Raw genomic sequence first — 27,691 nt, 5'->3', positions numbered from 1 at the left:
TCTTCTCTGTTTTGCTTCCCCACTCCCCTAAAGATCCTGCCTGGAATTGCCTCTCAAACTACATTCACTCAAGTCCTTGGTTTGATATTCCAATCTATGACAGTAATGCACAATTTATAAAATTGTATCTGGAGGGAGAAAGCTAATCTGGATATTTTGGGGGATGGTGGTAAGGGAGAAATCTCCTATTGTGTTGTACAAAAAAAAATAGTGATTTGGAGTCAGAAAACTTATATTGGAATCTTAATTCTATCACATATTAGATGAGTACACTTGGGAAATGGACTTCTTTGAATCCCCAAATCCTACTTTATAAAATGAAGGTAATAAATGATCATCAAATGAGGTAATCTATGCCAAAGTGTCAAGCACATAGTAGGTACTCAGGAAACAGGAATTTCCTTTCTCATTGTTTATATCTTTATGTTATTGATACATAGTTGAAAATGTTATGTTGTAGAGAGAAAAGGTTCTCTATCAAACAAGCTTAAATTTAACTTCAGTCCTGGCTGCAGACCATGATCCTGGGTCCAGTATTCAATAAAAAAAATTGTAGCTTTTCCCCTTTTCCAGAACTAAGATTATTGAAGACCTTTGTATTAAAGAGATAGAGAAGTTTTACTCTAACAGATGTCCCAGATGTGTATGATGTAATCTGAATTGTAATGTGGAATTAAAATATTGCATACCATGATCCCATCCATCAATTCAAACACACCTCTTCAATTTGATATTACAAGCTTTATTACTTTATGATTGTGGAAAATTTGTAGATAATGTATTAGAACACAAATCCATTGCAGTGTGTTAGCACGAATCTGAATTTTAGGCTCAATAGGCCAGTCTTTTGAAATAGATTTATCAAGTGACTTGTATCTGAATGGTTAATCAGGTGTATTGATAATGCTGGACAACTCAGGGCCATATTGCATATGCAGTATCCACACACACATACACACATACTAGGGTATTTATGGAACATGTATATGATTGTTGGTTTATGTCAGTCACTTTAGTTCCAAGGATCAAAGAACTTGGCCCTATTAGCCAGAACTTAATTGTCTTGGTCACTTATCCCTATATTATGAATCCTGAATTTTATAAGGGTCCATTCACTGAGATTGGCAGTGTGTTCCTAATTGTAAAAATCATTTATTTTATCTATCCAAGCAAATGTTAGTTTGGATCTGGAACTTGAAGGCTTAACTTTATCACACTGATCATTGGGCTTTGCAGGGATTAAAAACTAAATGTGAAAATTCTCTCAGTGAATTTGTGTTGAATTCAATTTTGAGCCATCAACTGTACATGGAAAACATGAATAATGAAATAATAGTAGGTATTTTAAAAAGAACACTTATTTTATGGCCTTATCCTAAATACTTCATGCACAACATACCATTACATTCTCGTAACCAGCATATAGAGTAAGGCCATCCCATTTTCAGTGAGAAAACAGAGGTTAAGGGAAGAGGAATTACTATCCATGGCCTTGTGCTAATAGATGTTAGAATGGGGCTTTGGAACCAATACCATTGACTTCAAAATTTTTGTACTCACTAGTAGCCTGTAATGCTTCATGATCAAACAAAATTTTACATAAAATTCCAAGAGTCTCACAGCCTTCCAATCTTGTGCCTGGGCCTAAGGACTCTGGGTCAAGAATCCTTTTACTAGTTGCTTGCCACCCATGTATGCCTCAGCTTCTTGCCTTCTCCAGAGTTTAATCCCTTCATTAAAACCACAATTGTTCCCTTTTGTTGACAAATTTGAGATGTCCTTGTTGAGTTTGACCCAAAGGAACCCTGGATAAGACCTCTTCTCCTTTCTAGCTCCATTCCCTTATGGGCTTTGTCTCCACTTCGGAACTACACGACTTCTAATTCGGTCAAACAGAGCTTCTTGCTCTTCTCCCTGTACCAGCTTCTGAGGGCTGTGGTAACAAAGGCCCACAGACTGGGCAGTTTAAACAGCAGAAATGTGTTGCCTCATGGTTCTGGAGGCAGAAGCCTGAGATCAAGGTGACAGCAGGGCTGGTTCCTCCTGAGGGCCATCAGGGAAGAATCTGTTCCAGGTCTCTCCTTCAACTTCTGGTGCTTTGCTGGCAATCTTTGGTGTTCCTTGGTTCCTGCTGCACCCTCCCCTCAGTCTCTGAATTCATCTTCACATGGTATTCTCCTTCCTGCTTTGTGCATGTCTTTGTCCAAATTTCCCTCTTCTATAAGGATATCAGTCATACTGGATTAGAGGCTCACCTTTTTCCAGTATTACTTCATCCCTTCATCCTAAGTACATTGTCAATTACCCTATTTCTTTTTTTTTTTTTTGAGACGGTGTCTCGCTGTGTTACCCAGGCTGGAGTGTAGTGGTGCGATCTTGGCTCACTGCAACCTCTGCCTCCTGGGTTCAAGTGATTCTCCTGCCTCAGCCTGCAAGTAGTTGGGATTACAGGTACCTGCCACCACACCTGCATAATTTTTGTATTTTTAATAGAAATGGGGTTTCACCATGTTGGCCAGGCTGGTCTTGAACTCCTGACCTCAAGTGATCCTCCCACCTCGGCCTCCCAAAGTGCTGGGATTACAAGCGTGAGCCACTGTGCCCAGCCCCAATGACCCTATTTCTAACTAAGGTCACATTCCATGGCACTGGGGCTAGAGTCTCAACATATGACTTTCAGGCGAACACAATTCAAACTATAACACCTCCTGGTACATGAAACAGTTCTGTGTTTTCAACTCCAGAGGATGCTTTTCAGATTGTTCTTTCCCCACTACTTTAGAGTGAATTTCTAGTCAACATTTAAGGCCATCCCCAAAGTAAATGTTTTTACGAAGATATCTCTAACTCTTGCAGGTTGATGGTTACCATTTCCAAACCTGAAGGATGCTCTTCTTGATCTGATAGGCCTCCTTACATGTGAGGGTGTCATTTGTCATTTTTTTTTTTTTTGAAACAGTAAGCCTTTCAAGGGCTGTATCCATGTCTTTTTACTTCTGTCTTTTTAGTGCTATCAAGGTGTCTGGCACACAGTGAGTGACCAGTAAAAGTTGTAGGTGAGTAAAGCAAACATTCTCCTTATTCTATTAGGGTCCTTCTTCTAACTTTCTGGCAAAGGAGGAGTAAGGCGTGGTCTTCTTGAGACTATTAATCTTACAAAATATGAGACTTCATGTTTAAGGATATGGATATTGAAAACTTGCTTTGCTAAATAAAATAAAATAAAAGAGCTAAGATGATATTTTCTGGTAAAATTGTCTGATGGCACTTTTCACGTCCAGTGTCTAAAATTTGCCAAGCTTCAGCTTCGTGCGGTCTCTCCCACTTCCTGGCAGGTGTTAGCCATTCCAGAGGTGGACCAGATGCTTGTGCAGCTGCCTTGCATGCTCTTGACACTTTCCAAAATCAGGCTAGGCATCAGAAATGAGAAGTTATTAATTTTCCTGGTAATTTTTCTAGGACCCGCCATCTCAATATGTGTCTTACTTGTTGGTATCACAGGCTCATACCAGTTGGAATTTGAAGGCAAATCTCAGCTAAGTACCTCATTGGAGGTGCAAACTGTAATGATAAATGCGTGACTCCACTGGGCGGAGTCTCTGTGGTGGAAATACAACGATGAATGCAATTCTGAGTTCTATCAGTCCTACTGGAATACAAGTTGTTTAGTAGCCACAAATGGCTTAGCCGTAATGCAGTCAGCATTCCCAAAGTAAAGCATTTCCATTCCTGTCACTACAAAGGATAAATTAGCTCCTACAAGGGAGGGAATAGAAATAGCTCCTTAAACACTGTCTTTAAGAGGTTGGTTAAAACCCTTACCATGACTGTCTCCATCACAGACAGCTGTGTTATTTGTTTATTTTAATACTGATGATTTGCATTCACATAGTAAGGACTCAGAATTACTTTACAAATAGTCTCATTACAACTTACACTGCTGTTGCAAAGTAAGTACATGGTTAATTGTATTTTGCTCATTTTTCTAGGCAGGATCACGAGCCATTGAGTTTAATCTACCTAGAGCATACACTGATTTAATAATACACAAGATTGAGAAAACAACCACAAAGTAATGTGGTTTATTTTCTGAACAGACATTCTAGAAATTCAGTATCACAATCTAGAATATAAATGAAATGTCCTTATTTAAATATTGCTGACATTACCAGAATTTAGCTTTGGGTAGCCTTAGTGGTAAAAGTGCATGATTTGTCCTTTGGCATTTTAGAAATGGTCAAATGACATCCAGAATCAAGTCTGGTAAATACAGTGTGTGGCCCCACTGCCTGACATGAGATTGGCAATCAGAAATAAAACACTGATTTCTATTCAGGTATACCTTCTAATGTGGCTGTTCTGTAAATTTTCACATTGCCTGAAATGCTTTCAAAAACAGCAGCATTACTGGAAAAAGTGTATACAGCCTCTCAAGAGACGTGTATGATAAGTCAACATTTGAATATATAGGTTTGGGTATATTTTCTCTTAATAGCCCCTTGGCTGGGTGCGGTGGCTCACACCTGTAATCTCAGCACTTTGGGAGGCCGAGGCAGGAGGATCACTTGAGGTCAGGAGTTCAAGACCAGCCTGGCCAACATGGTGAAACCCCATCTCTACTAAAAATACAAAAATTAGCCAGGTGTGGTGGTGCGCATCTGTAATCCCAGCTACCCGGGAGGCTGAGGCAGGAGAAGGGCTTGAATCCAGGAGACAGAGGTTGCCGTGAGCCAAGATCACACAACTGCACTCCAGCCGGGGTGTCAGAGAAGGACTCCATCTCAAAAAACAATAATAAAAATAAAAATAAATAAATAGTCCCTCAATCCCACTCCCATCTCACTTGTCCTACCACCATCAATGATTTGGTCTCATTTCTTCCTGTACCCATAAAAAGGGTTTCTGACTTTGTATACCCATTTTAGAGTTCCATGCCTCTGAGAACACCCTTCACCTCCTGTCCAACTTAAATGTTTGCTTCTTACATTACACTTCAGTTTTGAGATCTGTTGCAGACTCAGACCCTGACTAAGGAATGGATCCACCCAGAAGATGCCTAGGTTGTTAATCTTTGTGGAGTGCCAAACATTACACGTGTGATCAAACATTTCTGAAAAGGAAAGGAGACTGAGAAAATTGTAATTGCTCAAATTCCTCTTCTTACTCTACTAATAAAAGCCAATGCTTATATGTAGTCCAGTCTGTAGCAGACATTGTTACAAGTGCATAAACTGTATTAACTTCTTTAAATCTCACAACTGAGTGATGTAGATATGACTGTTTTACAGATGAGGAAACTGAGGCAGAGAGAGGTTAAAAAGTAGCACAGCTAGGAAGTGCCATATCTCATATGGTGAATACTAAAGTTATTATGGAAAATACTTCAAAAATCTCTTAAAAATGCCCAAAACCACTGCCCCACCGGGTTTTGTTTGAGAATCATAACTTGATTTCATTTAGCTCCTCACTAAGGAGGATAAGCCCAGAGGGCAGTTGGGGTTTTTGCTTGGCTGAGGGTGTGTCCATTCTGTGGCCAGAACTGATTGTTTAGAGCAAGGAAGAGAGTGAGCCCAGCTGCCTGGTGCCAGGCCCTTCTCTGTCCTTCCCCCAGGCAGCTCTCAATTTCTTCTCCAAATTAATGTGAACAAATGACCCAAGTATACACGTTGGAAGGGGTAGCAGTGTATTAGTCTGCTTGGGGTGTTAAATTATTAGCCTGCATGAAGAGCCTATATATCTTTGTCAGAAGCTGCTCAGGTTGGATGTATTTTAATGAAATCAGTCCTGAAATAATTCAAAAAAAGAAAGGAGAGATATAATGGCAGAAAGCTCAGAGCACAAGTGATTCAGGCACTAGCATTATGTCCTGATGATAGGATGGGACTTGTCTCCCTAAGCCACGAGAACTCCCACCAGGAGACTGTGTAATGGGCTTTGTTGGCTTGTTTTTGTCCTGTGGGAGAGAAGCTCGGCTGTGGTTGTACTGCCTTATGACACTGGGGTGTTTGCTGAAGTGGTGGAATCTTTTTCCTCCTTCAGGAAAGTCTAAGTTCTTCACATCAGGATTCTCAAAGAATTTTACATACTTGCAGCTGAACTAAACTATCATTAGGCCAGAAACATAGAAATGGAGTTTTGTGTTAGGAAGAGACTGCCATGCCTGCACTGAGGAACTTGACTCAGGCCAACAGAGATATGCTACATAGAAAGTTTATCAGTAGGCTGGGCACAGTGGCTCATGCTTGTAATCCCAGCACTTTGGGAGGCTGAGGTGGGCGGACTGCTCGAGGTCAAGAGTTTGAGACCAGCTTGGCCAACATGGGGAAACCCTGTCTCTACTAAAAATATAAAAATTAGCCAGGCGTGGTGGTGGGCACCTGTAATCCCAGCTACTCGGGAGGCTGAGGCAGGAGAATTGCTTGAGCCTGGGAGGCAGAGGTTACAATGAGCCAAAATCATGCAACTGCATTCCAGCCTGGGCAACAGAGTGAGACTCCATCTCAAAAACAAAACAAAACAAAAAAGTCTATCAGCAGATTTTTATGGAGGCACCATAAAGAATGTGTCATAATTACATTATCTTCCCAATATCCACACTATCCCAGTGGACCCACCCTGCTAGCAACTACTGTTTCTTCAAATTTATCTTGCTTTTTGCATAAACAACTGTTTTCTTAAAGTCCTGTTTCTGTTTAGGAAACTCTCATGAATCCAGTTGACTCTGAAATATGAACCCCAACGGTATATATTTCCAAGCTTCCAACAAATATATTGCTCTATATTCTCAACTAGCTTAACTTTGATCCCTAACTAAAACATGTTTGCTGGTCCCATCAACATATGCATTTATGAGATCACCAATAAGATAGTATGATTTCAGGGGGTCTAGGAAAGGTGGTAGTCTCCATATATTTCTCTCATTCACTTGGATGTAGCCTGCTATTTCATTATTAGCATTTCTTTCATTTGTTCCAGATTTTGATCTTGTGAAGGGTGCCCCCTCCTAAGAGATAAGAATTTCAAACTCACATTTCGGTGTGAAGGACTTTTCTGAAGGCAAATAAAATAGGTCAATATCACAGAACATGAGGGTACTTGAAGTAAAAGAAGAAGTTGTCACTACATACAGGATATTTCATGTGTGCGTATGTATGTATTTGTGTGTCATCAGAGATCCTAAATAAACAAACATGATTATCAGCTTACACAAAAATCCAAAGATGTTTCATTTCAGTAAATTGATTCACGTTAACTAAGGATCCAGGAGACAGTCTATAATTCATGTTGCACTTCTATTTGAGTTTAGAGGGAGGAATATTTGGCTAGAGATCTGTGATCTGTTATCTGCATGGACCCAGAAATCAGACATCCAAATTTTCAAGAGCCACACTCCATTTTGAGTCTTCTGTCACATATTCACCCCAGTGCACTCATATCTGTAGATCTATATGTCCAGATTGTTGATCTAGACTATTTGAAAAATGCCAATCCTACTCTTAGGCCAACCCTTTAGGTTATCTATTCAGAAAGACATACCATTTTCAAAGGTTTGCCTAGTGGTTCTGGAGTCAGAGATAAACTTTCTCTATGAGAATATGGTTCAACAGACCCATCGTCTTTTCCTTTTTTGCATTATCTCCTAGAGAAGAATTCTAGGAATCTTGTACCATCCTAGTTTCTTAAAATCAAATTCCTCTTTCCTTGATCTTTATTTAGGGTCATGATCCAGAAAACCTTAAGAATCATTTCTATCCTCTGATCTCTTCTTAATTCCTTGTTAATTTCACTCTACCTGTAATTTACAGTGGGTATAACATTTCATATTCACAAATGTACATGTGCAAAAATGTAATTTTTGCAAAAGTAAACTTAATGTAGCTTAACAAGCTTACAATATCTGTTTCCACCAGATAGCCAAAAACTTAATCATATCCATTCAAAGTTATTCACTCACTTCCAATTAAGAACTTTTTATCTTTGTGTGCCTACTAAATTGATCCAGGAGTTTCTCTACTTTGCTATCCTTCTCCATGGAAGTTATGTAAGTTCCCAGGTGGCTGAAATATTGTGACTTACTGTCCTGGGATAAGGTGAGGGCTATCTAGCCTTCCTGTTACATCATGTCCTCTTTGACTGTTGCTAAGATGCGGCTTGTAACACTTGATCTTGCACATCCATTTCTGGCCCTGCTACATCTGCTGTGGTTATCAGAGACTCAAGCTCAGATCCGAAAGTGACCCTTGACATCATGTTAGCCCAACAAGCAAAGCCAATTAGCCCCTTCTGTGCTCTTCGTTGAGGGCTGATGAATTATTGCCGGCCTTTCCCAGGCTACACTGAGGTGCTCACGTTGATGCCCTGCCTCTGAAGTACCCACTTCAGCTTTGGCTGGACTTGGAGCACTTCTCAGAGGCCTGCAGCCTCCTAGGCTATCCTCTGATAGGCCAGGTCTTCTCTACTAGGACCTAGGGTTTCTGACAGCGTTTACATAATCCATCCTGAACAACAGATTCATTCTAAGGTACCAACCAGTTATTCCTGGCCCCTGATTCTTCCTTCCTACTCTCTGGATGCACCTTTGTCTCTTGGGGGAGGGAAGCTGTTCTGGGATCATTACTCAAGACACTCTCCCTCTACAATTCATGCCATAAACATTCTGTGAGCCCTCCATCGTTGTCAGGATTTGGAGCTTAATAAAACATTTTTCTATAAGAAATTCCAGCTCACACTATAGGAGGACTTGCACTTAAGGCTCTTATTTCTGCTATTTTCAGCAATGTCTGATTTGATGTTGGAAATGTAGTAATAATTTCTTTCTTTCTGGCAGTTTCTGGTCACCCCTGGGGACAGTACCTATGGAAGATGGTTTTGGTTTGCTTAGGGACTTCCAGTAACCTGAAATTTCCCTCTTCTCCTTCATATATTATTTAAGGCTTGTTTCCATAAAAGTCATCACAAAATAAACCACTTTGTCATCTTTGTTGTTTTTTTTTTTTTCTCTCTCTCTCTCTTTTTTTTGTACAGGCATTGTTTGCTACATTTATTAATATGTCCAGGCTCCTTAATCTAAGAGTTGTGTCCCTGTGAAAGACAAAATGCACGTGGTAATTAAAGAGATTATTTTATTCAGGCAAACCATTCATTAATGAAGAGCAAGAACACCTGGGGTTTAGAAATGCAGGTAAACAAGAGGGCCATGAAGAAGGATAGGCAGGGAGACTTGGAGGTTTGGAGAAGAGGGTGGGGGGCATTCTTATTGTGGAATATGCCAGGCAGGGTGATTCTTTGTGGTTAGCCGTTTCCCAGAACATCAGTAAAGGATTAAGGTTCAACATCGTCAGTTCCCCTTTTTGTTCAAGAAGAATATTATTCTTTGTTCTGTAATCCAATGATTACTCAGAAGGTTTAAAAAAAGAAAGCCAGCAAAAAAAATCCTTCACAAACTTTTACTAAAGCAGACAAGGTAAACACAAGCTCTTTTTTAAAATCTTGTAAATAAACCCATCAAACCTTAGCTAACTTTGACCATGGTAAATAAATTTCCCCTTTGTTCTTTTGGAGAACTTTGTACATCTATTCAGGTTTTGTCTCGCACAACAGTCAGTCATTTCACCTTAGGACAAAACCATTCTCACACTAGTACTTTTCAGCAGACAAGCTGAACTCATGAATATACAACTCACAACTTTCTGCAGCCACACATTCCTTATAGTACAACTTTACAAAGTGGTAAAAATCAGCATGTTCATTAATAGGCCCAAGTAGGTAGTCTGCAAGTAACAGAAAATAAGAGGCAAAATATAGATAAACTTAAGACTTTGCTTTGTTTCAGTACTCTGTCTTACTTGGAAATGATTTAGGTATTCAATAAATATCTATCAATTAACTAACTTTAGTGTAAATCTGAGGTTTTAAGTTGCCTAAAGATCTTGGAAATTATCTTCAAGCTGACATACTATAAAACATAATTACTATTGAAATAAAGTTTGTCATTATAATAATTTATTTGGTTAACCATAAATTTATACTTTCCATAATTTTAAACATTAATCTAAAACATTAGTAATACAAGCTTAATAAATCAGTAAACCTGTATACATTTACACAGACCATTCCCAAGTAGAAATAAAAATCTATGTATATATTACACTTAACCCTGCTCCATCAGAGAGGACATAGCTGTTTTTATTAAAACCAAAATTATTAAAGTAGTCTTGTTTCCCAAAGCTTTATCTAAACTATGTGAACTTGAATTCCTAAATCATATCCAAGTTAGTTTCTGTAAAAATAATTTTTAAATCAAGACATTGAAACTATTTGAGATTCAGTTTTCACTTATTTTTTATTTTTTTAACTGTTTTCCTTTTTGTGGAGAACGGGGTCATGCTATATTGCCCAGGCAGGTCTCCAACTCCTGGGCTCAAGCTATCCTCTCACCTCAGCCTCCCTAAGAGCTGGGACTATAGGCGTGAGGCACCGCGCCCAGCTAGATTCAATTTTCTTAATTTCTGGAAATATTAGGAATATTCAATTTATATAAGTATTTACTTACCTCTGAAATAACAAGAATAGAGCACCATTAAGAGATTTTATAATCTAACGACTAATATCACCCTGTGGTAGAGAAATATTACACATTCACACAATGAGAGGTAAAGGCCTCTCTGAATTATAAATACATAAGCATGCAGGCATAGAGAGAGCTTACAGTTTCAATTCTGAAATTTTAGCCATGGGTCAAGTATAAATACATGATTACAAAACTCATTGGTTCATATCAAAGAGCTGTTCTTTTCACAGCAGGTATGAATCCTTAATTTGTTTGAGCTCAATATTGACAGGTAGGCAAACATAAGAGATTAACACACCAGGTTGTCCGTCAACTCTCACCCAAGAGAGACAAGACTTCTATAAAATCATTAATCTATTTACAGAGATCACCAAATGGTCAGACCACAAAACCAAAAGAAGCCACAATCCAGCTGGGCACGGTACCTCGCACCTGTAATCCCAGCATTTTGGGAGCCCAAGGTGGGCAGATTGCCTGAGGTCGGGAGTTCAAGACCAGTGTGGCCAACATGGTGAAACCTTGTCTCTACTAAAAATACAAAAATTAGCTGGGCGTGGTGACATGTGCCTGTGATCCCAGCTACTCAGGAGGCTGAGGCAGGAGAATCACTTGAACTTGAGTGGCGGAGGTTTCAGTGAGCCGAGATCTTGCCACTGTACTCCAGCCTGGGTGACAAAAGTGAAACTCCATCTCAAAAAAAAAAAAAGAAAAAAGAAAAGAAAAGAGAAGCCACAATTAGAAATCAAGTGAGTTCTCATAAGGAATCAAAGTCAAGTCCCTGCCACGCTGCCAATGGACATGGGTCCCCAGAGATCAAGATTTGGGAGTCCAACATGAAGAGTCAGAACCACCCCTGGTCCTCAGAGCACCCATCAGGAATGGAGCACAAAGGGCTCCAACAGGCCTCCTTGCCTGGGTGGAACAAAAGGAGATTTGAAAGCAAGATGTGATCCTATCCAAGTCATGTCACCAAAGCTGTGAAAGACAAATGCCCTATAAAGTTAAGGGTATGATTTTATTCAGGCAGAACAGTCATGAATGGGGAACATCTCAAAGAAGAGGGAGAAAGCCTAGAGTTTTGAAAAGGGAGTCATGAAAAAGGATGGACTGGAAGTCTTATGAGATTCACAAGAGAAGGCATTCTTACAATGTGTGAGGGCAATGTGGCCCTTTGTGATAAGCCATTTCCCTGAACACAGAAGCTGGGGAGATTTCTTAACTGTTAAACTCTGAGGCTCAGACAAATCTAAAAATTTTCACACACACCCCCACCTTGTAGTAGGTCTCAACTGGTACAGGGGTTAAGAGTTTGCAGTAGGTAAGGAGGCAGAACTGTATAACTTGGAAAAGTTACTAAAGTGGTTTTGATTATGCTGTCTTCCAAATCAAAATCACTCATCTATTTAATAAGTTCCTTCAGGTCAGCAATTATATAGTCATATCACTTTGTAACATTGCAGCAGTTATTTAATTTCTCTCAGCATCCCTCTCCTACTCAGCAAAATTAGGAGGTTGTAGACAGGTAAAAGAATGTTCATTGCATATTTATTTATAAAACCGAAAGACTGAAAACAACCTAAATGTACATGCATGGGAGAATGAATAAATAAAATAATTTATATTCATACAATGGGCTACTATGGCAGTAAATAATTTGATGCACACACGTTATCACAAATAGATATTAAATACAACATGTTAAGGAAGTAGAGAATGATTCCAACAGTGCATCATGTATGGAACTTTAAATTCACAACACAGAAACAATACTATGTATAGTGAATGCATATATACCGAAACCATTTTTAAAAATGAATGGGATAGACTGGTCCAATCCCTAAAACTAGCCACATGTGGCTATTGAGTGGTTGGAATACAGCCAATCTGAATTGAGATGTGCTGTGAGAGGAAGTTATACACTAACAAAAGGTAAAAATAGCTCATTAACACTTTTTAAATATTGACTGCTGAAATATTTTGGATATATTGGGTTATATAAAATAATTACTAAAATTAATTCCATTTGTTTCTTTTTACTTTAAAAAATTTAATTAACTTTTTATATTTGTTTTAAAATACCTTATTGAAATAAGAATTAATATACCAGACAATTCTCCCATTTACATTGTACAATTTAATGTTGTTTTTATATGTTCACAAGGTTGTGTAATTATCACTACAATAAATTTAGGACATTTCAGCACCCCAAAAGAAACCTTGTTCCCATTACCAGTCAGGCAATCACCAGTCTACTTTCTGTTCCTCAGGATGTACTTATAGCTTGTCATCTTATATAAATCATACAACATGCGGTCTTCTGTGACTGGCCCATTTCACTTAGCATAATGTTTTTCTTTTTAAAAACATACGAAATGCTTCACAAATTTGTGTGTCATCTTTGCATAGGAGCCATGCTAATCTTCTCTGTATCATTCCAGTTTTGGTTAAGCTTTTGCTTTTAGAATAGTTCTAGGTTTACAGAAAAATTGCAGACAGTACAGGGAGTTCTCATATATCCATGTTCAGTTTCTCCTGCTATTAACATCTTACATTAGTATGGTGCATTTGTCACAATTCGTGAACCAATTATTTACATTATTACTTATATTCCTATTTTAATGTTTACATAATAATTGTACATATTGATGGGATACCTAGTAGCATTTTGATAATACATTGTATAGCGATCAGATCAAGGTAATTAGCATATCCATCCTCTCAAACGTTATTTCGTTGTGCTTGGAATATTCAATATCTCCCTTTTAGCTATCAGAAACTATATATTATTATTAACTATAGTTATCATACAGTGGTATAGAATACTAGACCTTATTCCTCCCATCTAGCTGTAATTTTGTCGTTTAACAAATATCTTCCTATCCCTCCCTTTCTCCCTACTCTTCCCAGCCTCTAGTATCCTCTGTTCTACTTTTTACTTCTATCAGATCTACTTTTTTTTTTAGCTTCCACATATGAGTGAGAACATGCGGTGTTTAATTTTCTGTTCCTGTCTTATTTTAAATGTAGCTACTAGACATTTAAAATTACATATGTGCCTCCCATTATATTTCTGGTGGACAGTGCTGAACTAGAAGTTTATATCCCAAACATCCCAAATAGCACTTGCAGTGATATTTAAAGGGACTTTTAGTCACATTAGTAAGGTTGAATGCATTAAAGAAAAATAGACTAGGAGCAACTATGACAAAAATGTTAACAGTTGTTAATTCTGAACTATGATAGTAGAGATTACTGTTATAATATTTGTCATATATTTTTTATTTCTCAAAAAAGAAAAAAGTCCCAAAAAACTTGCATATCTCCCACTCTTATATTTGACCAGATAAAATGAGCAGTGCACTGGAATTTATTAAAAACTAGCCATGTAGGCCGGGCATGGTGGCTCATGCCTGTAGTCCAGCACTCTGAGAGGCCAAGGTGGGTGGATCACTTGACCCCAGGAGTTTTTAATCAAAGTCACTGTCAGTACATTTGTGTTCCTATAAAGGAATACCTGAGGCTGGGAAATTTATAAAGAAAATAGTTTTGTTTATTTGGCTTACAGTTCTGCAGGCTGTACAAGAAGCATGATGTCAGCATCTGCTTTGCTTCTGGTGAGGTCCTCAGGCTGCTTCCATTCATAGCAGAAGGCGACAGGGAGCTAGAGTATACAGAGATGAAGAGAAAGGAGGCAAGAAAGAGGGGGGGAAGACACCACACTCTTTTTAATAACCAGCTCTAGCAGGAGCCAATAGTAAGAACTCGCTTATCCCTTTCACCTTGAGGGTGTTAATCTATTCATGAGGAATCTCCCTTCAGAACCGAAACACCTCCCAGTAGGCCCCACCTCCAACACTGGGGATCACATTTAAACATGAGGTTTGGAGAGTCAAATATGCAAACTATAAGGGTGGGGTGTGGTGGCTCACACCTGTAATCCCAGTACTTTGGGAGGTCAAGATGGGTGGATCGCTTGAGCTCAGGTGTTCAAGACCAGCCTGAGCAACATGGTGAAACTCTGTCTCTACAAAAAAAATACAAAAATTTGCCAGGCATGGTGGCACACTCCTGTAATCCCAGCTACTCGGGAGGCTGAGGTGGGAGGATCACTTGAACCTGAGAGGTGGAGGTTACAGTGAGCTGAGATCATGCCAGTGCACTCCAGCCTGGGCAACAGAGTGAGACCCTGTCTCGGAAAAAAAAAAAAAAAAGCAAACTATAGCAGTAACTAACTTCTCTTTTACATAGGAAAGTGGGAGGTACTATGTTGGTGCAAAAGTAATTGCCATTAAAAGCCGCAATTACTTTTGCATCAACCTAATAGATAAGAGAGACCTGTCGGTCATATATAAGCATTTTAGTGGAGTAGCAAATCTCGCGAATACATACAACTTTCTGTAGCTGCTCACTCACCTTCTATGCTTTTTTTGCAGTAGAAAAACCAAACATGTTTATCAGTGTAACCCACAAGATATAGTGACTCCATAGCATGTAAACATAGAGGCAAAGGTATATATACTTTAAAGTATGCTTAATAATCTATGTTTCAAAGCATAGCCATACTTAGTTATCTGAATGTCCAACCTGAGACACTAAAATGATTAGTGATGATATAAAAAGATTTTCACAATAATGTTTCAAATTAATTGAATACAAATAAACATTTTCATAGTCTCAAGTATTATATAGGAATAACTAATTTTTTCTTGATAAATAATCTATTAAATATTTATAAAGGTCTGATAGACTAGTTTCTTCATGAGACATTAAATCCTAATCTTATAAAAATAAAATGCACTCTTATATTCTATGCTGATACAATTTGGGAATGGATACACAGCTGCATTTGTTTGATTTCTTAAACCCAAATTATTAAACCAAGGATTGTTAAGCCTTAATTGTGTAAACTTGTATTCTTATATACAAATATTTTTCAGCTTGTTTTTCTGAGAAGAATTTTTTTTTCTTAGAAGGCTACCACTTGGAACAATTTTCAAAGTTTAGCTTTCTTATTTTCGGTGAAGTTTGGAAAACATTGTCTCTACAGATCAATGAGAATAGTTCCTCAAATTTAAGGTACATCATAATCTAACTTATTAAATATTTTAGAAGTAGAAAAATATTTAATGCTCAATAACAGAAGTTAGATATCTTTCTGAATTATAGACATACCTACACAGAGTTTACAGTTGTAGCCACAGATCAATGTCAACCTAGAAACAAAAATCCACTGTCCAGATCGCAAAGAGTTGCTCTCTTCCATGGTGGGCACAACATTCTTTCATTTTTTTTTAGAGACAGGGTCTCGCTGGGTTACCCAGGTTGGAATACAGTGGTGCAATCATAGCTCACTGCAGCCTTCACCTCCCTGGTTCAAGCCATCCTCTCGCCTCAGTCTCTTAAGTAGCTGGTAGCACACTACCTTGCCAAGCTAAGTTTTTTGTTTGTTTTTGTTGTTTGTTTGTTTTCTTTTTGTAGAGATAAGGTCTTGCTATGTTGCCCAGGCTGGTCTCAAACTCCTGGGTTCAAGTGATCTTCCCACCTTGGCCTCCCGAGGTGCTGGGATTATAGGCAGAAGCCACTGAGCTTGGCACACAATTCTTATTTCATTTGAGCTCATAAACAGACAAGCAGAAGACCAACAGATTGGATTTTTATGTAGTTTCTCTTTTCTTTTTTTTTCTTTTTCAACGGGGTCTCTCTTTGTTGCCCAGGCTGGTCTCAAACTCCTGGGCTCAGGCAAGCCTCCCACCTCGGCCTTCCAAAGTGCTGGGATTATAGGCATGAGCCACTGCACCCGGCCTTATGTTGTTTCTTATCTAACAGAGAAGAGATCTACATCATTGATCCAACAGAAATCATCAAATGGCCAAACCATAAAACCAAATTCCCAATTGTTACTGCCATCAAATAGTGAATAATTTATCACTGTGGATGATCAAGAAAAAAACAAACCACAGAATTAATAGAAAGTGAAGGGAAAGCCTAGAGAGACAGCAAATTTAAACCTCTATGACCACCTGGAAGCAGCCAAACAAAATGAAACCAGTTATTGGGTTTAAACAGGTCACTTCTCAATCCAGGCATTTTATTTGGCTCAAGTGAGTCCTCTTCATAATCTTGGTGAAACAAAATTGGTATATTTCTTTGCCAATTGACTTTTTAAAACTTTTTATTGTGGAATATTTCAAACATATATTAACTAGAAAGGACAGTATAATAAAATCCATGTGCCCATCACTGAACTGTAGTAATTGTCATTCATGCCAGTTTTCTTTCATCTAAACCCACATCCACCTTCTCCTTCCCTTCAGATTATTTTGAAGGAAGTATCACACATAGTACTTCACTTTTCCTTTTATACCTCAGTGTGAATCTACAAAAAGAACTCTTTTTTTTTTTTTTTTTTTTTTTTTTTGAGACGGAGTCTTGCTCTGTCACCCAGGCTGGAGTGCAGTGGCCGGATCTCAGCTCACTGCAAGCTCCGCCTCCCGGGTTTACGCCATTCTCCTGCCTCAGCCTCCTGAGTAGCTGGGACTACAGGCGCCCGCCACCGCGCCCGGCTAGTTTTTTGTATTTTTAGTGGAGACGGGGTTTCACCGTGTTAGCCAGGAAGGTCTCGATCTCCTGACCTCGTGATCCGCCCGCCTCGGCCTCCCAAAGTGCTGGGATTACAGGCTTGAGCCACCGCGCCCGGCCTCTAGAACTCTTAAAAACACCATGACTGAATCCCACATCTGCCCCGATAATTTACCATAATCCCTTCATACAATTATCCAGACAGACTTCAAATGTCATGAATTGGCCTATAACTATAGTCTATGGGTTATTTGAATCAGAATTTAAATGTGTTCTATCTATTGCATTTGGTTGATTAATCTTCAGTCTCATTGAATCTGTAAATTCACCTTGTATTTTATTTTTAAAAATCTTACCTTTTATTTGTCGAAGAAACTGGGTCATTGATGCCTTAAAATGTCTCATATTCTGGATTTTGCTGATTGTATCACAAGACTTTTGTTTAATATAGTTCTCAGTCCTCTGTATCTTCCATAAACTAGTTGTTACATCCAGATATTTAATTAGATTCAGTTTTGATTTATTGGCAAGAATTCTTCATAAGAGGAGTCGTGTGCTTTTGTTGAGGGGATGTACTATCTGTCTCTTTTTTTGTGATGCTAAAATTGATCAATGGGTTCAAGTGTTGTCAGCCTGAATCTTTTATTATCAAGCTCCCGTTAAGCTCTTTATCTAATGATTTTAGGCTGATGATCAATGACCAGACCAATCATTTTATTAGGAATTCCAAAGTGGTGATATTCTATTATACCTTTATGATTTACTAGCTGGAATGCTTCTATTTAAAAATTAAAAAAACAAAACAAAACAAAACAAAAAACCAAGATGAAAGAATCTGTGCTTTAAGAGAATAAATCTGAATTGATATGAAGAATGAGTAGGAAGATGAGACACTGGGCATAAACATATAATTCAGGATTCCTACAAGCCATGTCTGTGAGGGAATGAATGACCTGAACAAGGTAATAATGAGCAGGAGAAACTGGCAGAAAATGGGGCTCTGGAACTGGAGCAGGCAATGACGTGCCTGACCCATCAGAAGGAGATCATAGAACCTGTATGTGTGAAAATGTGGATGCCACTAACAGTAACAGTAAGGACTAGTGGTTTGGAGAAGGTGAAAGACGATGGATATTATTTTGTCTGTTGACATCTTTCTGTTAATGGAGACATTCTCTCCCTGCTGCATTTCCTATTGCTTTGGAAAGCCTGATTTTTAAGAGCTTTACAGTGATTTCTGTCAATTCCCTCAGGGACCTCCTTCATGATCTAATGTTTCTCACCATCTGGAAGTGGAAAGATTTTTCCCAACATCTAACCAGAATTTTTATCCCCTATTTTTGCCTCTCTGAGCTGCAAACACAATCATTTCAAGGGTTTATGGCTAGGTATTTCGATTTTTTTAAGTTTGAGGAACTGCTGTGATGACTCAGCGAATTTGGAATTCAGAAGGTTGCCTCTGAGGATCTTTTAAATACATAAACGAAGGCATTTTATTCCATTCCATTGCCCCTACTTAACCTTTTTTTCTACCCCTCTAAAAGATTCTTCTCCCTCCTGTGCTCTTCAATTACAGAGCTGTCACTTCCAAGCCTGGCCGCCTGCTTAAGTAACCTATGTGGACAGTATTTAGTTCTGTGGGTCTTTGCCCATAAATCACTCTCCTACTTTATAATCATTTATATTACTGTTCTCCTAACTCCTTTGAGTTGATCCATATTATTCTGGCATCGATGTGCCCAGGCTTGTATTCCGGATTCCAGAGCAAACTTACCAAAGACACCTAAAAAGAGATTTTTCTCTTTTCTTCTCTATTTGGTCACCATGCCATTGGCTTTTGTTGTTTGTTTGTTTGTTTGCATTGCCTGCCAATCCATTAATTCCTCAATGTTTATCAATGTTCTTCCCTGATACTAAAAAGTCACATTTAACTTAAGATCATAGCATTGAGAAATGAAATACTTTACTTCTGCTTTATTCTGGTTGTGCTATTGCTCAGTTGAGCCATTAAGTTCAGAGAAATTTCATTCCCGTTGTATCACAACATAAATAATAGACCTCTCCCTTAAACACTTTATAGAAATTGATTTTTTAAAGTGGAACTTTTCAAAACTACACTAGAGGAGCTGGATACATAAAATAATCTCACGTAGAGACTTTCTTGAAAAGTAAACAAAGGCTTTTAAAGTAACAATTCCCTAACCTGTCAAATTTTCATGTATTGCATTTTTTTAATGTGATGGGTGTCTGGGGGACACTTCTGCTTTCATTTCTAATATATGCAAAGAAAAAGAAAACCCAGAGACAGAGCAGCGTACCAAGTTATGCCAACAAGTGGAGTTTTTAGGAATAAAGCACAGAGCGTCGGATGGGTTCGTCACTTACTTTCCATGGGTCATGGCTGCTTCTGAGAAAAGTATTAGTCACTTGGTGGATATGGTTAATGTGTTTTTATTGTTGGAGTGGGCACCCAGTCCTCTGTACCTCACCACCAGCTGAGAAAGGCAGTCACTGAGAAAGAAGGTTTTCCATTTGGAGCTGGTAATGGGTGCCAAAGTGGTTGGGGCCTCACATCATGTGTTTCATGACTCCTCAAACCTTGGAGAAGCAATGGGTATCTCATATTTATCTTTGGGGATTCTATAAAATAGACCAAGTGACCTTTGAAAAAGGCAGTGAATCCCTTCTATCTCAGGCTGTCTAAAAGAAGCCAGACCATTCACAGCCGTTTCAGATACAGTCCAGCCCAAGGGACATGAAATGCAGGAGTTAGCCCCACCTGACCTCTTGGATAGTGGGACTCTGTGTTCTCTAGTTCCTGTGTGAGTCAAGAAAACATGTTAGAACACGTCAGATCATGGAATAGAAACTCAGTCAAGTTTTCCACACCCCAGGCCTTGTGAAGCCACCACAGAGCATCAGGGCTGATCTGAAGGCCAACATGCTATTCAGTGCACTGGGTGTTGAAGACCCTCAGCCTTGATGATGTGTGGTTGAGCCCATTGTAACTGGTGTGTTGTTAATATTTTAGATATTGCCACTGAAAAAGTATTCCTTGCAAAGCTCAAAAAGGTTGCATTCTTGAAGTTAAAGTAATTCCTGAACTCTTCATTCTGCTCATTGAAAAAGATATTTGAGTATTATTGAATTAGATCTCAGAATTTCCACCTGATAGATTTATACTTAGGTCTCAGTTTAGCTAAGCTCTCCAGGTTTACAGAGTGACCCAGTTAATGAAAAGCAGTTATTTGATTGATTGAAAGTTCATTGTCCTGCCTGGTATGTGTTAGTGAATTGCAAATGTAAAGGACAAGGTAATCTTTTGACATGTGTGCTGGGTGGCTCATTTTATTTTTCTTACTCAATCCAGGGTCTAAACAAGGTCATATCTTGGATAAAGGGCTCCCACAATTCTATACTTCCCACTCCCCTTTCACCCCCTATTTATAACCCAGTGAATTCTGGCTAAAATGAACATCCCAGGAAGCTGATAAGGAAAAAATAAATTTTGAGCAGTGTTATGTGGAAGAAAAGGTATTGTGTCATGAACAAGCAGTAACAGATAGTCTTAGCTCCATCTTGTAGCTGGGGACCAGAGATGTAGGGGAAATGCAGGGTTCGCAGTGGAGCCATGCCTCCCATCTATGACTGTACATGTCACTTCACATCTCCACCGATTGTACCACAGACACCATGGTCATTTCCCAGATTTACCATTGAAAACCCATCCCCAAAGTGTAGCTAAACACGTGTTCTATGGGTAAGAAACCTCTAATATCCCCAAGTTTCCCTCTCTTGAAATACATTTTCCAACTCAATTACTAACTGACAATTCTTGATTTTGCCTCCTATCCCACTTGTTTTGTCTAATATAACATGCCCTAGAAGGCCAAATCTGAAACTGTCGCAGAATACTCACAGAATACTCTCTCTTTATTCTCAAAGCCTAAATGAATTGAAGAAACACGATGATCATATGCATAATTCAGATTACACTCTTGCGGTAAGGCTGGGGATGGTGGTATGGGATGTATTGCACAATCCTTTAAAAAGATTGGATTCCTGATCCAAGTGCTCACTTTGCTTTACAGAGTACACCTGGATGAAAAGCTCTGTAGTGGAGACGGAAGGTCATCCAGGACTTGTCATGACCTGCTTAGCAAAAGAGTCCCAAAGTATAGTCTGTCCTCAGCAGGTACCTGTGAATAAGGTCCCTTTGAATCTGAAAATGCCAAAAAAATTTGTCAAAGCTTGTGACTCATCAGTAACAAACTGTAGAGACAATTAGCTAAATTCATCTAATTTGTTGAAATTCACAGTTAGGATTTTAATATGCAAGTCTCAAGTGGCTGCAGCTGTTTGCCGTTCAATGCCTGTTAAGCCTTTAGGATATCTTCTCTGTAACAATTTTAACAGCATTGAGTTGAAGCACGATCCCCACAACTTCACTGGGCCTAAGTACTCTATGCTCAAAACAGTATTAGTAAAATAATAAAGATCCAGGCCATCAAAAGGACCATCTAGACAACTGGAGATAGTTTGACTTGATCCAAAGTGATCATCTCGGGTATGTTGTATTAGCATATGGACACTTGGTGAGGTTGCCAGTAAGTGATGCTGTTGCATTAGGAGAGAAGTTGTCCAGGGTATAAAGTGATGAATTCTCCAAGGTTCAGCCTATGAAATACACTAAGAAGTGTCCTTTTTTTGGAAAACGCACACTTTTAGTGCTTGTTTGCCTGTCTCATGAATGTCTATGGAAGTTACATGAAGCAAGCAGATAATCACTGTTTAAGAAAAGAGCTAAAGCAAATTGCTATCTTCTCATTACATTACATATAAGAGGGCAATGCTCTCTGTTATAAGAAATGAAGTTTTGATTTTAGTCACATTTTGAACAACTTTCAAAACTTTGCTTGGAAGGAATCCTTGAGGTTTTCCTCCCTTTGCAAATTTTACATAAAGAGTTAAGGTTTTGATAGCAGTAACCACAAAAGCATAAGAAAACTTAATTAGTGTTTGTATATCATCTACTTATATTCTTTATTTTTGATGGGGTGTTTTTGCATTTGTTTTCTGTTTGTGTTTGAGTGTGTAGATGCATATACGTATAACGATATAGGTATAAAAACATCCAGATCACTGTGACAAGATATTCCCATCCTTTGGGAACACATGGATGTGTGTTTGCCATTCATCTCCATATGTTGTGTACGCACCTAAATCAGTCTGGCCACAAAAACCATCAGGTTTTTAAAACGCTGTTGGCTGTACCCACAATTAGAAATAGATGAGCACTCTAGATTTTTCCATAACAAACTTGTGATCAGGTAATCTGTAAAGTTAAAACAAGTATCAGATGAAATTCTGACATAATAGACTATCATTTATTAGTAAGCAAGTACTAATAATTCATAGAACTGTGTAATAAATAGGATGACTGTCTCCCTTTGACTAAAACTGTCCCAGTTTTGGCACTAAAATCCCAAGTCTGACACTAACTCTTGAGCAAACCGGGGTCTTTGGTTATTCTATATGCAATCTTTTATTTGTTCCCTAACCACTCTTTAGGGAACAGATTAGAGGACTGGCACCAGATTACAGCATTATACTGCTGGAGAATTGACCACTCTGAATGAATGCTTTATATGAGGCTTATGAAAAAATTCTGAAGCAAGATGTAGTCAAGCTTATAGTTGGCATATTGTGGTCACAGCCCTCTGGGCTATCAGCTGCACAAGAAACACTTAGGACTGGAGCCTCAGGTGCCATAATTAAGGGTAAATTTGAAAAATCTGCTGGACTCCTTTTCATGCAAGAATGGAGTATCTCTAAAATATTTTAGCTTATCCATAAATCTTGAAAACCATCCATTTCATGGTGGAGAACTCATTTTGGAACCTATTATATAATTAGTATTGATTAGCCATTACCTTAACCAAAGACAGTCCCTTTCTAATACTCACTGTTCTATATTTTTAAGGTATAATTTTGGTCTCAATAGCTTTTGAGGTGCAAGTGGTTTTTGTTTGCATGGATGAATTGTATAGTGGTGAAGTCTGAGATTTTACTGCACCTGTCACCTGAGTAGTGCATATGGTACTCAATATGTAGATTTTACCCTTCACTCCCCTCCTACCCGCTCCCTTCTGAGTCTCCCAAGTACCCACTTAGAATAATGGGTGAGGTAACTCAGGAATGAAAAACCCAATACTGTATGTTCTCACTTGTAAGTGGGAGATAATCTGTGGGTAGGCAAAGGCATACAGAGTGGCATAATGGATTGCAAAAGACATCGCTGCAAAGACATTATTTCATTCTTGGCCAGGCAGGGTGGCTCACACCTGTAATCCCAGCACTTTGGGAGGCCGAGGCGGGAGGATCATGAGGTCAGGCAATCAAGACCATTGTGGCTAACATAGTGAAACCCTGTCTCTACTAAAAATACAAAAAATTAGCCGGGCATAGTGGTGGGTGCCTGTAGTCCCAGCTACTCAGGAGGCTGAGGCAGGAGAATGGTGTGAACCCGGGAAGCTGAGCTTGCAGTGAGCCGAGATTGTGCCACTGCACTCCAGCCTGGGTGACAGAGCGAGACTCCACCTCAAAAAAAAAAAAAAAAAAAAGAGACATTATTTCATTCTTTTTGATGGCTAAGTGGTATTCCATGCTGTATATATACTACATTTTCTTTACTCATTGACTGTTGGGCACTTGGTTGGTTGCATATCTTTACAATTGTGAATTATGCTGCAATAAACATACAGGTATCATTGCTGTATTTTTGAAAAGCCTGTACTGTTGATTGCCAGGGCAGTTAGTTGTAGCAGCCTCGAGTTTTCTGATTACACACCTGCTCATCACCACTAGCATGTGCAGTAAAACTAACCCTATGCATTTATATAACACTGTGTATGATCAAATATTTTAGAGCTGAAATACCACACGCTTCAAAAATAAGGAAATCCACAGACTGAGAAACTTGGGGCAGTATACTCTCTAAGGACAGAAAATGTGAACTATTTGCTAACAAATTTTTCACAATGTTCAGGCTGTCTTATAACAATATCAAACTTCAACAGAAAGGAGGTCAAGTCAGTTTCTCTAGAAATAACAAGATTAAAGTAAACTCATGTCATTCTAGTGAAATGTTGATCTACCAGAGTTAAGGTTTTGGGGAATGGGGCTTTGGGGAATGGTACTTGAATTCTAGTCCTCCTTCTACCTCTTAGCAAGCTCTATAATTTCAATAAGTCATTTAACTTTTTTTGAATTTTTGTCTCCTTTGTTGTAAAGAGCGGCTGATCTCCAAAGTCCCTTCTAGCTCTCCTTTTTTTTTTTTTTTTTTTTTTTTTTTTTTTTTTTTTTTTTTTTTTTTGAGACAGTCTTGCTCTGTTGCCCAGGCTGGACCGTAGTGGTACGATCTCGGCTCACTGAATCCTTCGTCTCCCAGGTTCAGGCAATTCTCTTGCCTCAGCCTTTCGAGTAGCTGGGACTACAGGCATGCACCAGCATGCCCAGCTATTTTTTTTTTTTTTTAATTTTTAGTAGAGTTGGGGTTTCACCATGTTTCCCAGGTTGGTCTCGAACTCCTGACCTCAGGTGATCCACCCGCCTTGGCCTCCCAAAGTGCTGGGATTACAGGCATGAGCCACCACGCTTGGCCTTCTAGTTCTTTAAAGTGTCCAAAATGTATATTATAATTCCAAGCATACCAATTTTTTACCTTGAGAGAGATAATTAACTTTTCCTGTGTTTTGCCAGCATTAAGTAGAAATTTGGCTAATTTTTACACTGCTAGCTCTTCAACCAGTCTCTTTGACTTTGGAAATGGTAGATGATGTCTCTGAAGCAGAGAATATAACCATGAACACAGTGGTGTTTTGCAGCAACTTTTAAGTGTCTAAGTCTTTTGATGCTTAACAATAGGGAGCATAGGCCGGGCACTGTGGCTCATGCCTGTAATCCCAGCACTTTGGGAGGCCGAGGCGGGTGGATCGCCTGAGGTCAGGAGTTAGAGACCAGCCTGGCCAACATACTGAAACCCCTTCTCTACTAAAAAATACTAAAAATTAGCTGGGCATGGTGGTGGGTGCCTGTAATCCCAGCTACTGGGGAAGCTGAGGCAGGAGAATCACTTGAACCCGGGAGGCAGAGCCTGCAATGAGCCGAGATTGCGCCACTACACTCCAGCCTGGGCAACAAGAGCGAAACTCAGTCTCAAAAGAGAAAAAAAAGAAAAACAATAGGGAGCATGCTGTGACCATTGAAGGAGCTTCGTACAAACATTCTGAGCGTGTGTTTACTTCATATCCAAAGACAATGCCCTAAATAGTCATTCCCTAGGAATGCAGATCTTTCAGCTTTGGCATTAAATTTCTCTAAATGGAATTTGCTATACAGATAAAGCACAAAACACAGCAAGCTTTGACTGTGAGGACATTTCCTTTGATAAAACACACTCAAAAAAAGTCAATGAGAATGATATTATTAGCCCTGTGTTTATATGAGAGCAATGATTTTTCTAATGTGAGGTGAAGATATCCAAACCAATTCACTAGAATATTTTAGTTGAATTTTCAAACTGATGTGCTGCCTTAATCTGACATCTAAATCAAGTGAGGCTGTACACTTCAGGGCACAAATTAGAGGACTGGCACCAGACTACAGCAGTTAGACTGCCGGAGAATCGATACAGGCCATTTAAGCATCAGGACTGCCTATGTTTCATTTTTGACACTGGAGTTTATGCTTATTGAGTGGGGGAGCTTTAACTCTATGGTGGCAATAAACTCATTAAAAAGTGTCAGCTGGGATTATAACACATGTTAAATAAATATCACCAGTGCTGACACACCATCTTCATTAACTCTTTCCTAGGGTATCTGGATATAAAAGGAGACTAAGGGGTTTTGAGTATAGTGGGATTTAAAAACAATTTTTCTCTCCCATAGACTTGCCACAAGTGCTTGAATCCCATTATTGGGAAGGAATGCCTATGAGCAGAGGACTTTTCTTTTTTTCTAGGAACCTGTAACAAAATGATATGCCAGCTAACACTGTTAAGAGGATTAGCTCAATGTGGTCTTGTTAGAATGAAACTCTAATTAGGTATCTGGGAATCCTGTGTTAGACAAACGATCATACTGATCAGTTGTTTTAAGGAAATACGGTCTCTTCAGAGTATGTTCTCCAAAGTCACACGAATTTTAAAGGCAACAGATTGACATAACCATTGGCAAGAATGGCGTCAGAGGAAGCAAAATGCTGGGTAGCAGGACCTTGAGACATGCCCTTTATAAAATGTACTTGTGCTTCTTGTAATCAATGGCTTAGTTCTGCCCCCATCTCAAGTTCTCAATCCCAGCCCTGGCTTTCCTGAACTACATCTTTTTGATCCATAAGCGGAACAGGATCACTGCACAGGAAAGCAGTTGCGACCAGAGATGAGCTTTGTCTGCCACACTGCCTGCGCTAGTGTTGAGCGTTTACTCAGCAGCTGCGTTCCCGCAGAGTCAACTAAGAATTCATCAAAGCTTTGCTTTCAGCTCTTCTCTGGGTCCAAACGAGTATAACTCCCACTTCTGAGTAGAAATTCTTTTTAAATGTGATTGGTTAACTTTTAAATAGTTTTGTTGTTGTTGTCGTTGTTGTTTTAGAGGGAGTCTCGCTCTTTCGCCCAGGCTGCAATGCAGTGGCGTGATCTTGGCTCACTGCAACCTCTGCCTCCTGGGTTCAAGCGATTCTCCTGCCTCAGCCCCCTGAGTAGCTGGGATTATAGGTGCGGGCCACCATGCCCGGCTAATTTTTGTATTTTTAGTAAAGACAGGGTTTTACCATGTTGGCCAGGCTGGTCTCAAACTCTTGACCTCAGGTGATCCACCTCCTTCGGCCTCCCAAAGTGCTGAGATTACAGGCATGAGCCACCGCACCCAACCAACTTTTAAATAGCTTTAAACTGTGACCCAAATTACCTTTTGTGTTCCGTCATTACTGGGTGTGGCTCTTCATCTGCCCCTTTCAGGCAGTTATCCTTTCCTACTTTTTTTTTTTTTTTTGAGTTGGAGTCTCACTTTGTTGTCCAGGCTGGAGTGTAGTGATGCAATCTCAGGTCACTGCAACCTCCATCTCCCAGGTTCCAGCAATTCTCCCTGCCTCAGCATCCTGAGTAGCTGGGATTACAGGCGCTCGCCACCATACCCAGCTAATTTTTTTTGCATTTGTAGTAGAGATGGGGTTTCGCCATGTTGGCCAGGCTGGTCTCAAACTCCTGACCTCAGGTGATCCGCCCACCTCAGTGATCTGCCAACTCCCAAAGTCTCCTACCTTTAAACAATGTATTTGCTGTGCATTTTCCAAGAATTGATGTTCATTATATATCTCACAACAGAGAACAAAAGAATTTTTATAACTATCATTGGTCCTGTAGACGTCTTCATCTAATTCACACATGTAATGGGTCATAGAATTCTTGCAGGATCCACAGTTTATGGGCCCACGGTATCATATATTTCCTAAGACAAATTAGAAAGAGTCATTAGGACC

The 27,691-nt window shown here is 39.2% G+C and overlaps 1 protein-coding gene and 1 non-coding gene across 2 annotated transcripts in view; one reads left to right on the top strand and one right to left on the bottom strand.

The window, feature by feature from the left end:
• The window catches only part of MAK16 (MAK16 homolog), a 1,030,778-nt gene that overhangs the window by 417,594 nt on the left and 585,493 nt on the right, over nt 1-27,691 (top strand). The gene's annotated exons all lie outside the window — the stretch shown is intronic.
• On the bottom strand, nt 12,932-13,037 carry LOC126961873 (U6 spliceosomal RNA). Its single transcript, XR_007728459.1, has one exon. It is a non-coding gene; the product is annotated as a U6 spliceosomal RNA (small nuclear RNA).

Source organism: Macaca thibetana, chromosome 8 (assembly GCF_024542745.1).
Source record: "Macaca thibetana thibetana isolate TM-01 chromosome 8, ASM2454274v1, whole genome shotgun sequence".
Lineage (NCBI taxonomy): Eukaryota > Metazoa > Chordata > Mammalia > Primates > Cercopithecidae > Macaca > Macaca thibetana.
The sequence above is the reverse complement of the archived record's forward strand: the minus strand, read 5'-3'. Positions and strand labels throughout refer to the sequence as shown.